The sequence below is a fragment of the Myotis lucifugus genome, unplaced genomic scaffold, assembly GCF_000147115.1.
Source record: "Myotis lucifugus unplaced genomic scaffold, Myoluc2.0 scaffold_44, whole genome shotgun sequence".
NCBI classification, from domain to species: Eukaryota; Metazoa; Chordata; class Mammalia; order Chiroptera; family Vespertilionidae; genus Myotis; species Myotis lucifugus.
This window is the reverse complement of record NW_005871092.1, coordinates 5,515,112-5,526,552: the sequence shown is the minus strand read 5'-3', so window position 1 is coordinate 5,526,552 and position 11,441 is coordinate 5,515,112.

Genomic DNA, 11,441 nt, shown 5'->3' with positions numbered 1-11,441 from the left:
GGTTGGTGTCCTGCCTAATATCAAGCTAATAAAATGCCAATATTTTACCCACCTTTGTTTCTGAACATCAGTGTAAAGTCGGCACAACTAAAAAGGCAGGTAATGTTTAACATTATTAGAGAAATAGTTCTGACCTGTTGGGGAACCCCAGAGGCCCAATGGCCACTGAGAATTACATCACCACAATGTTAGGAGGTCACATCTCAGGTTCAAGAAGCTAAATTCCACCAGGGTCCAACCTCCTTAAACAATCGGTTTTTAGAATGAGGACTAAAGGAATGATTTTTTAATAAAGTGAAACAATTTAATGTCTTAGATATATCTTTGTGAGCTCTTACATGCATAGTGTCAGCACAGTACTTTATGCGTGTAAAACAAGGTCAATCTTTAGAACCACTATAAAAAGTCATAGGGTTTCCTTCCTTTCTACATTCCTAGTATGTACAGCTTTCTTTGGAGGAAAGGCTCATCTGTATTCATTCTCTCCCCAGGAATCCTTTGTGTGATTAATCTAGCCAAAGATGGCTAGTTGATATCTTGTTTTCCCTTCTAAATTAATATTTAAATGCAAATACTGTATGGGAGCCATTTGGCTATTGTGTTAACAGACCACTGATGGGCCATTTTATATATATGGTATACACACACACACACACACACACACACACACACTTGTGAAAAGTCAAAGAAACCATCAAAATAAGTAGTATTAAGCCTGTAATTTTCACTCACCCATTGGCAATGTCTTCCTCTCTCCTTTGGATCCAACCACATCTCCATTGATGCCATTAGGGTTTGAAGACGCTGAATCGTCTTCCTGACTAGCCAAATACTGTTTGGTTTGCTCACAAAGCAAAAAATTGTTATTTTTATTTCTAGTCTCTGGGCTTTTCAACCTGAAATTTGGGTGATTAGGCTGTCCTCCAGGACTTCTTAAAGAACCATGTGATGGAAGCTTGCTTTCATTTTTCTCAAAATTAAACGGCTCTGTCATTTTATAAGTAGATGCCTCCAAATAATTTCTTGACATCCCATTAAGCGGTAACTTAACATTCACATAAGTCTAAGGGAAGAAATGTAGTTAAAAGGCAACTTTAATTACAAAGCCTCGGATAATTTTTTATGTAACAGACAATTCTCATGAACAATTCCAAAGCAGATGTCACCACGATATTAAAGCCTGGCTTGTTACAGGTACAAGAAAAGAATGGCTCCATCAGTGAGGACAAACTGCAAGAGGACAGAGGACTAACTCAAGACATGGGGAGAGTCCTCTCGGAGTTCCACACAGCCCTCACTTTAAAAAGCTTCGGAGGCCCGCACCCTTGAGCCTTGGGGGGGAGGGGGTTTTGCAGTCCATGAGTGTTGGGGGCCAGGCGGCTCCCAGCGCCCAACAGCAGGACAGGAACCCTGCAAGGGTGCAAAGCCTCTGCTGGCTGCCACAATCCCTCCCTCCCCCTCCCCCTCCTCCCAGGGTAGGGCCTCAGGATCTGGGTCTGTCCAAGATCCGCTTCCAGGGCTGCGGCCATCACACTCCCTGTCTCGGTAGCTAGTCCCAATCCCCAACCCCTGGCCCTTCTGGTCCCCCAGTCTCCGCCCTATGCTGCCTGCCTCCTCCCACAGTCCTGCTGGAGCTGAGCTCGCTGCCCACAATGGGTTATAAGGGCCAGAGGCTAGCCAAACAGACGTTTCAGGGAAGTATTCTTTTTTCAGCAATAACTGGACTTATCTATGGGTGGAATGTCTATATAGTTATGGCCAGATCTACTTTTTCGCCTTTGATGACACCTCTTCCAAAGTCCATTTATCCCCCGCAACCTCTCAAGTGGTTCCCCTTTCAAGACTCAGGCACGGAAGGCGGGAAAGGAAAGGAAAGAAAAAATTGAGAGGCATGCTAAAAATAACTGATTGAGGGTTTTCATGATTCAGCTTTACTACTGCACCTGCTTTTATACAGTGTGAAATAAGCTAAATTTTCTCACCCAAAACATGAGCTAAAAAACACCTATGCTCTTAGGGCACATCTGTGCATAGATTTTGTTGTCTATATTTCACTTCTCAGTTGGGCTTTTTTTATACATATTTTAGAGCTCTTCATAATTTTTCTCTGAAATAGAAAACAGCAAATGTAAAGTTTCTTTCAGCTCTATAAAAATAATAAATATATGCCTTACAAATAGTAATACAATAAGCTATCAAAGTTTTATATTCATTATTAGTTAAGCTGTTTTAATATTTTTAATTAAAACTCATAGTGCAAAAAAAAAAGTGCTGTTGGAAACAAACCCTACAACTTAATGGTGAAATACAATAGAGGCTATTGTTTAAATCAGGTCCCCACCTACCTTTCTAGCCTCTCAGAGTCCCCCTACCCTCTCATACCTGATGCTATGCTATGTCCTTGAATATGCTGAACCTACTATCCAGAATACCCTTGCTCTCATCTGCCTGGCAAATGCTGTCCTTCCTAGTCATCCTTCACAATTTTCCTGTTGACCCTATTTTTTTGCATTTTCCCCAAATCCTCTAGTTTGATAATCTCCAACTAAGCTTCCATAAATTTTAATTCCCATCTACTGCTTTTAAGCACTTATCTGTGTGCACCTGTCTCTGAATATAAGGTACACACATTGTTGCAAAGTGCAGTTGAGAAACCTCTATCCAGAAATTATGCTGGTTTTTTATTATTCTCTTAATCTTAAAAATACTCAGTGTCCTGCGCAGGGGACATAATAAAAGTGGACAAACAACTCTTTTTGAAATAGTGAACTACAGCTTTGTCTGAAGACACAGGCAAAATTTTTGCTCATCTTCCCAAAACTGCCCAGGAAAACAAACAAACAAAAACCACAGAGAGGTGAAACTAGCATGAGTAACACCTCAATGCTGTTTAACATTGTTGTGAACAGAAGCTATAAAGAAATAGCAGAAAAATCCTTCCTCTTGGTGCCCTAAAACTTTCATCTTCTTTCTTGCTTGAAATTAGATGTGGCTTATTCCAATAACAATCCAGAAAATAATGAAATAATAATAATAATAATAATAATAATGATAATAATAAGAGATACATAGTCACACGCAGTGGTGGGGAACTCTGAGTGGACCAGATCCTGGGAGGATCCCTAATAGAAGGCCTGTAGATGGGCAGCTCCAGTGGGAGACCCTGCAGCTGCCGGGAGAATGTACCTGTAGTAATAAGCACATCTACATTGGAGGGTCAGACTGAGAACTACAGTGTTGGATGCCGTAAGAAAAGAGAGAAATATTGTGAAATTACAAAAGGAAAAGAACCTCCAGCGGAAACTGTGTGGGGATTCAAATGCTGGGTAACTCTAGACTCTGTATAAGGAATATAAAGAACATGCATTAAAATATCAGGGTAGCTACTAGAAGAATAAAAATAGAATGCATAACTTTAAAAATAGAGGGGAAAATTCTCAATCCAATAGGAAAAAATATTCAAGCATGGTAAACAGAAACGTCAAATGAAATGACAGAACTAAGCCCAAGTAATCTAAATATCAATGATTTAGTTTCAATTAACACAGCGGGGGGGTAAGGCCCAGGAAGAAAAACATCCAATTTGATGTTATGTATCAAAGGCACACATAAAACAAAATTATATGTTAAGGTTGAAAACAAAATTGCATGGTAACGTTGAAAATAAAAGGACTAAAACATGGGCTACACAACCAAAATAAAGGTGGAATGCTAATATTAATTAAACAGAACTGAAGCGTTCAAAGAAACCTTTGACTCACAATAATGAAGGAGGAGCCCAGCCCAGCCAGCCCAGTGGTTGAGCATTGACCCATGAACCAAGAGGTCACCGTGGTGGAGCAGAAAACGCCAAGAATCTGGTATCCCTGGTGGTACCCTCCAGTGGTCACACCAGCTCTGTCTGTGTATGTATGCATACACTTACTATGGCAAGTTTGTTATTTGCAGCCCAGTAGATAAAGATACCAATAAAATAAATAAGCAAAAGGCATGAATAGAATGCATACAGGATGAAGATTGACAAACAAAAAAGTTTTGAAAAACATTCAATCTCATTTGTAACTTAAAAAATTTCAAAGTGAAATAACTATGTATTATTTTCTGTCTAGCATGGGTGCAATAAAAAAGAACACTCCTTACTGAAGGGAATATAAAATTAATATGCCCTTTCTGGAAAATAACTTGGCAATATATCTAAGGAGTCTTGAAAAATATGCCCCTTCTGGGAAACAATTTGGCAATATACCTAGAGTCTTAAAAAACATCCATGGCCACTCACCTGGTAACTCTACTTTTAGAAATCATCCCATTAAAATAATCCTGAACATCAAAAAAATCCTGCATGTACAAATGTTCATTTAAAATGGCCAAAAAATAGAAAAAAAATGTTAACTGTGATGTTTCTACTAGATAAAAAATTACATTACCATTTAAAACACTAGTTTTTTTTTAAATATATTTTATTGATTTTTTACAGAGAGGAAGGGAGAGAGATAGAGAGTTAGAAACATCGATCAGCCGCCTCCTGCACATCTCCTACTGGGGATGTGCCCGCAACCCAGGTACATGCCCTTGACCGGAATCGAACCTGGGACCTTTCAGTCCGCAGGCCGACGCTCTATCCAATGAGCCAAACCGGTTTCGGCATAAAACACTAGTTTTTAAAACATTGTAAAATGTCTGTTAGAATGGCAAATGAAAAATCAGAAAAAAAAACCTGTGTATTCAATATAATTATAACTTCAAAGCAATGAATAAAACTCCATTTAAAAAGATGAATGAGCCTGGCCAGGGTGGCCCAATGGTTGAGCATCAACCTATGAACCAGGAGGTCACTGTTTGATTCCTGGTCAGGGCACAAGCCTAGGTTGTGGGCTTGATCCCCAGTAGGGGGCATGCAGAAGGCAGCTGATCGATCAATGATTCTCTCTCATCATTGATGTTTCTGTCTCTCTCTCCCTCTCCCTTCCTCTCTGGAATAAAAAATATATTTACAAAAAATTTGAAAATAAATGAATGAGATACATTAAATTTTAAATGACAGTTTGTTCTGGCCTGGGTTGATGAAGGAATCTTTTCACTGTCTTTTTTATATTCCAATTATATTTAAGGTTAAATTACTTTTGTAGAAAAAAAACACTGTACAGATTAAAATATCAATGCATATTAATTAAACCTTTTTCCCTAACATGCAGTTACTTAATTCTAAACCAAGTCAAGGATCACAGTAACATTTAAACCACAAAACGAGAGTATAATCATCTTCTCAAGTAGGACCCTCAAAATGCAGCAATACAACGTGTCCTAACTGCCTTTATTTGGTGAGGCTGACAGTTAATCAGCATCTTACCACTTTGTATTACAGTTACCTATAAACAGTTAAGTCTGTCTTCTAGACTCAAGTAGTTTGTGTGCAGGAACCAAGTCTTATTTTTTTTTTAAAGTTACCAAACAAAAAAACCCTCTGATTACTCACAGCACCTCCCATGGTACTTTGCACAATGAGGTATTCAAAAGATATCCGTGTGGCACAACCATTTAAAATGCACCACTGCACTGTTTGCATGACAACTTGAATGGGGAAAATGAAGTTCACTGTTTTAAACTACATCTGGCAGCCTTAAATGGAGAATTCTATCACGCTATAAGGTTCACTGAATTTAATAGCAAAACTTCATTGTAGGGGAACTCACAGAGATGCAAGATGGCTCTAGCAGCAAAGGTGGCTGGGAAATGTTGGACTATCTGTTTAACCCTCGGTCTGTCTAATTCTCTACAGCCTCAGGCTTGGCTGACTACCCAGAAAACCTGGACTATCATGCCCCCAGCAAGGAGGTTAATGAATGTAGAGTCTGATAACTGCTTGACCTTATCTGTTAACTTAGGAATGCATTGTTCTTTCTGGTGATCTACGTGACTACCCACCCTGTGCTTGTACTAGTCACCTCTTACAAAAAAAGACCCTGTCCTGGGAGGGTAGTCACCTCCTACAGAAAAGAGACCCTGTCCTGGGAGGGGTGTGGATTCTTTTCCCCCCCGGCCACCACTGGCAATAGCTGCTTTGCCCAGGTATGTAAGTTTCTCCTAGTAAAGCTCTTTGGATTTGAGTAAGGCTACATGTCAGTTCTTCAGAATTGATCCCCAACATTCATGTTTCACATTCATTATTCAAAGTCCAAAAATTAGTTCATATACTTGATTTTAGGAACAATAACGACAACAGAATCAGTGTTCGACCCACTGTAAAAAGTTCCAGCAGCAAATAAGGACTTAGGCTTAAAAGCTCCACTTATTGTGGAAATTTTAGGTAGAAGAACACCTCACTTGCTTCTCCCTATTCAGGAATTTTCGTTACAAAGCCCAAGGCACACAGACACCTAGACCTGTCCTAGAACTGGAAGCTTCTTACTTTCTTTGATTTCTGGACACCCAACTGTATGGCATCCTTCTTTAAAAGATGGCTCGTTCCCACTGACTGGCTCCTCTTGCTGCCCTGAGACCATACCCTTTCTGTGTTAGCCATCATGTCCCCTTCCCTTCAGGTCCTTCACCTGCTGAATCATGAGGACTAAACCCAAGACTGTATGTAAACCATTCAGCACAGTGGGCGGGTGCTGACTTAGTACTTTAAAGGCAGGTTATGATTTCCATCTAGGACTTGACTTTTACGCCACTCCCACATATACAGAATTTCCTCCACTCACATGGCACCAGTTTGCTCCTTTTAGGATGGAAATAATTTGAAGATTAAAGTATTCCTATTCCTTTATTCCTACAGGCGAGGGAGACCTGAGAAAGTGAAAACATGAAGTGACCTGTCCTCCCTCCCCCCTCACCTTACGCAGCTGGGATGTTTTAAACATCCAGGTCAGATCCCCAGGCCGTGCAATTTCGCACTCAGTGCCCTGGTGGCTCAACACGGGAACCGGAAGCATCTTCCTTACTGCAGAGGCCAACAGGGCAAGCCTGGGCGCAGCAGGCGCCGACTGCACACGGCAGCCATGCTATATACACGGTTGGCTAACCCATGGCTAGTCTCACCACGCCTAAGCCAATGCCGAGCTGCAGCTTCCTCTCCTATAGGAGGTGCGGGTGTGTGTCTATTTTTTTTATTGTTTGCACCGTAGCTTTGAGTTCATCAAAGGCAATGAATCCACACAGCAGTTTCTTTTAGAGCGAAGGGGAAAGGTCCCCCTAATGGAATGCAGGCAGACAGTCCCGTTTTGGAGCGTCATGCCTGGAAGCGCTATTTTTCCAAATCTGCTGCAGGGCCCTCGCTTGCCCAGGGGTTCAATTCCAAACATCTCTTGCTCCTCCCCTCGGTATGGATCCTACCCACACTAACACCTCCAACCCTCGACCTGCCCTTTGCCCAGCCGAGGCCCGAAGGCCTCCCCGACCCTTCCATCCTCTCTCCACGCCCCCGGCCCCCTGTCGCTGCTCAACGCCCGACCTCAACGTCCAGGGCCCAACGTCCGGCCCCCAAGGACCCAAACCCCACGGCCCACACGCAGCCCCTCTCACTGCCCCCTGCGCCTGGGAACCCTGACCTGGAAAGAGGCAAAAGGGCCGCTGACCCCGACCCTTCTCTGAAGTCTGGCCGTGGTGGCGACCGCCGGTGCCCGGAGCCCCGCGGCCCAGCCCAGCCGTGCTCCTGGCCCTCAGCTCACCTCCAATGCCCAGCGGGCCGCGCCTGCGCAGTCTGCACCCACGTGCCCCCCACACGCTCCCTCCGCGGCCCGGAACCGGAAGCGGAAGTAGAAGCCGCGTTTGGGGCCTCGGTTGGGGCGGCTGTGCTCCAGGGAGTGCGAGAGCTGCGGCCTCAGAAAGTTCCTCTATAGCGACTGTTCTTGCTTTTTCTAGAAAGGCATCCTGGGAACACGGAGGGCAAATTTGGAGCTTGAAGACCCAGATCTTGTCTCTGCCGAAGTCACGTGGGGGACATTAACCACTTGAAGTTGTAAAAGATTTTTCACATCAACCCCTGCCTCTGCCCGGTCTTGGAAACTAAACATTGGTGGTCACTTCCCCCCCCCCCCCCTTACTGGGAGAAGTCATTATATGCTGGTGTTGCCCAAATAAAATAATTTTTTATAAATATATTTGTATTGATTTCAGAGAGGAAGGCAGAGGGAGAGGGAGGAAGAGAGAGATACAAACATCAATGATGAGAGAGAACCATTGATCGGCTGCCTCCTGCACGCTCCGCACTGGGGATCCGGTTGGCAACCCTGACCTTCAGGTCCATAGGTCCAGGCTCAACCCCTGAGCCATGCCAGCTGGGCCCAAATAAATTATTTTTAAAACTTTAAAACTATGGATCTTTCAAACAAGTCCAGAAGAAAAACGGTACCCCCATGCTATCCATCACCAGTTTCAACATTATAAATTCACAGTCAATTTTGTGGGTTTCTAACCGACCCCACCCCCAACAGTCCTCTCAGTGTTTTGAAACAAATTACTTCTTTCTTCTTTTGAATTTATTTAAATTTGGGAACAGTTTTACATTTACAAAATAAATTGAGAAGATAGCACAGAGTTACTGCAAAAGCCACACCAGGTTTCCCATATTACTATGGTTACTTAAATAGGATACATTGTTACAATTAAGAAACCAATATGGAACCGTTATTACTAAAGTCCATAGTTTATGTAAATTTCCTTTGTTTTTACCTGTTGCCCTTTTTCTGAGCAGGGACCCATTCAAGGATACCACATGACATTTAGTTGTCATGGCTACTTCACTTAGGCTCTTGCTTATGACAGTTATTCAGACTTTCTCTGTTTGGATGACATTGACAGCTTCCAGGATTACTGGCCAGACACTTTGTAGAATGCCTTATTGTTGGAATTTGTCTGATGTATTTCTCATAAGACCGGTGTTACGGGCTATTGGAAGGAAGACTGCAGAGGTAACATGTCATTTGTATTGTGTCATATCAAGTGTGTGTCCTATGAATATGATTTATGACAATGATTGTTTTCCACAAACACCTCACCAAGAGTTTGTCAGGTTTCTCTATTACACAGTTTCTCCTTTCCCCTCTTTTTCCATATTACACACTTTAGGAGGAAGTCAGTATGTGCAGTCTACACCAAAGGGAGAGGAGTTATATTTCCACTTCTCAAGGGGAGAGTACCTACAGAAATTAATTGGACATCTTTTGCACAGAGATTTGTCTCTTCTGTATTTATTAACATACTCAAATCACCTATCTCTCCATATGTTAGTATGACATTTACTTTGTACTTTGGGTTATAATCCAACACTACGCTATTTCCTTGTTTACTTTGTTCCAACTTTCACCCCTGGGAGCTCTTTCAGTTGGCTCTTTCTCTCTTTTGACATACTCCCATCAATGTGGGTTATTTTATTTTATTTTTTTGAGCACTTTCTTACTTTCTGACACAGAAAGTATATGAAACATATGTATGTCCTCATACATATGTATTTAAATATACTTAAAAGATTATGACTTTTATAAAACATCACCAAAATTTACCTCACCTTTAAAATAATTTCTTAAATATCATACTTAAATGTTACTTACAATTTTTAGATAGTCTCAAATTTTTAATAGTTGGTATGTTAAAATCAGGCTCCAAACAAGATCCTATATTTGTGTTATGTATTTTAAAAAGAGATTTCTCTCTTAACCCTTTTATTTTCTTGCAAATTACCTCTCTCTATATATGTAACTACAGTTTTTCTCACATTGGATTTTGTTGATTGCATCACCTCTGACAAGAATACTTCACAGGTTGTGTTGTGATCCTCTGCTGCAGCGATTTTCAACTTTTTCCATTTCATGCTACACATACCAATTACTAAAATTTGGCAGCATACCAAAAAAAATATTTTTGCTGATCTAACAGAAAAGTAGGTATAATTTTGATTCATTCACGCTGGATGGCTATTGTGTTGGCTGTTGTCATTTTTTTAAAAAAATTTGACACTCTAAAGGAAAAGAGGTCAGTGCCGTGACTAAATAGTCAGGTATTGCATGTTTTAAAAATACTTGCAGCACACCCATTGAAAGATCACTGCTCTATTGCTTCACGTCAGAAGACACAATATCTAGTTGTTCTCTTTGGGGGATATTAAAACAGGTCTAGACGGTCATCTCTGAATATAATTTCCCATGAAAAGTCACCTGGGCTCCAATTGGAGATCAAGGGCTGTTTCTAAGTCTGGGGTAGGAAATCTACAAGAAAGCCTAGATTGTGTTGGTTGCACCAGAAAACAAAAAAGAAAGCAAAGATAATAGGAGTTGAGTCAAAAAGACTCATGAGGCTATTTAAAGGTGCTTCTGCATGTCAAAGATAGAACAATTTTAGCATTCAAAAGTAATAACAGCAACTGATTAAAACACATCTGGGTAGCTCAGTTTGTTAGAGCATCATCTGGATACACCAAGGTTTCGGTTTGGATCCTGATCAGGGTAAATAGAAGGATCAAACAATGAGTGCATAAATAAGTGTGGAACAACAAATCTCTCTCTCTCTCTCTCTCTCTCTCTCTCATCAATCAATAAAAAAAATGAGTATGCTGATTTTTTAAAGTCATTGGTCACTTTTGGAGGACCCCAAGGAATCTCATATTCTGAAAACAAAAGAATCCAGCATCCTACCTTCCCTGTTACAAACTGAGTCTTAATCAAATAGTTGATGTGAGAACATTCTTCTTTATAGATTTTCAGGTAATAAATGCAGAAGATAGACTATCATCATTTTGCAAATCCTGATGAAATAATGGATCCAGGTAATGATCAGCAGTGAGTCTAAAATCACTAGAACAGTGGTCGGCAAACTCACTAGTCAACAGAGCCAAATATCAACAGTACAACGATAGAAATTTCTTTTGAGAGCCAAATTTTTTAAACTTAAACTATATAGGTAGGTACATTGTTATTAACTTAATTAGGGTACTCCTAAGGCCTAGGAAGAACCACACTCAAGGGGCCAAAGAGCCGCATGTGGCTCGTGAGCCGCAGTTTGTCGACCGCGGCACTAGAAGAAAAGCTGATAGGAAACTTCATAGTCTGGAGGGAGAATAGGAATGCGCATTGGATTGATCATTGTTCTTGGCCCTTTTCAGTGTACAGACTTTTTTTTTATGACAAAAAAAAGTGCCCCATGACTTCATACGGATATTTCTAAATTCAAATTTAGAATTGTGGAGTTTTTATTTAATTTGATTTTATATTTGTATTTTGTTTCTGCAATACTGAAAATCTTGGTTTTTGAAGACATAATTACTTACATGCTTTATACAAATACTAGAGGCCCAGTGCATGAATTTGTGCACGGGTGGGGCCCCTCAGCCTGGCTGGCAATCAAGGCCTATGGGGGGGTGGGGGGCAGCCAGTAGAGGGGAGAGGCAGCGGGAGGTTGGCTGTGGGAGCGCACTGACACCAGGGGGCAGCTCCTGCGTTGAGTAT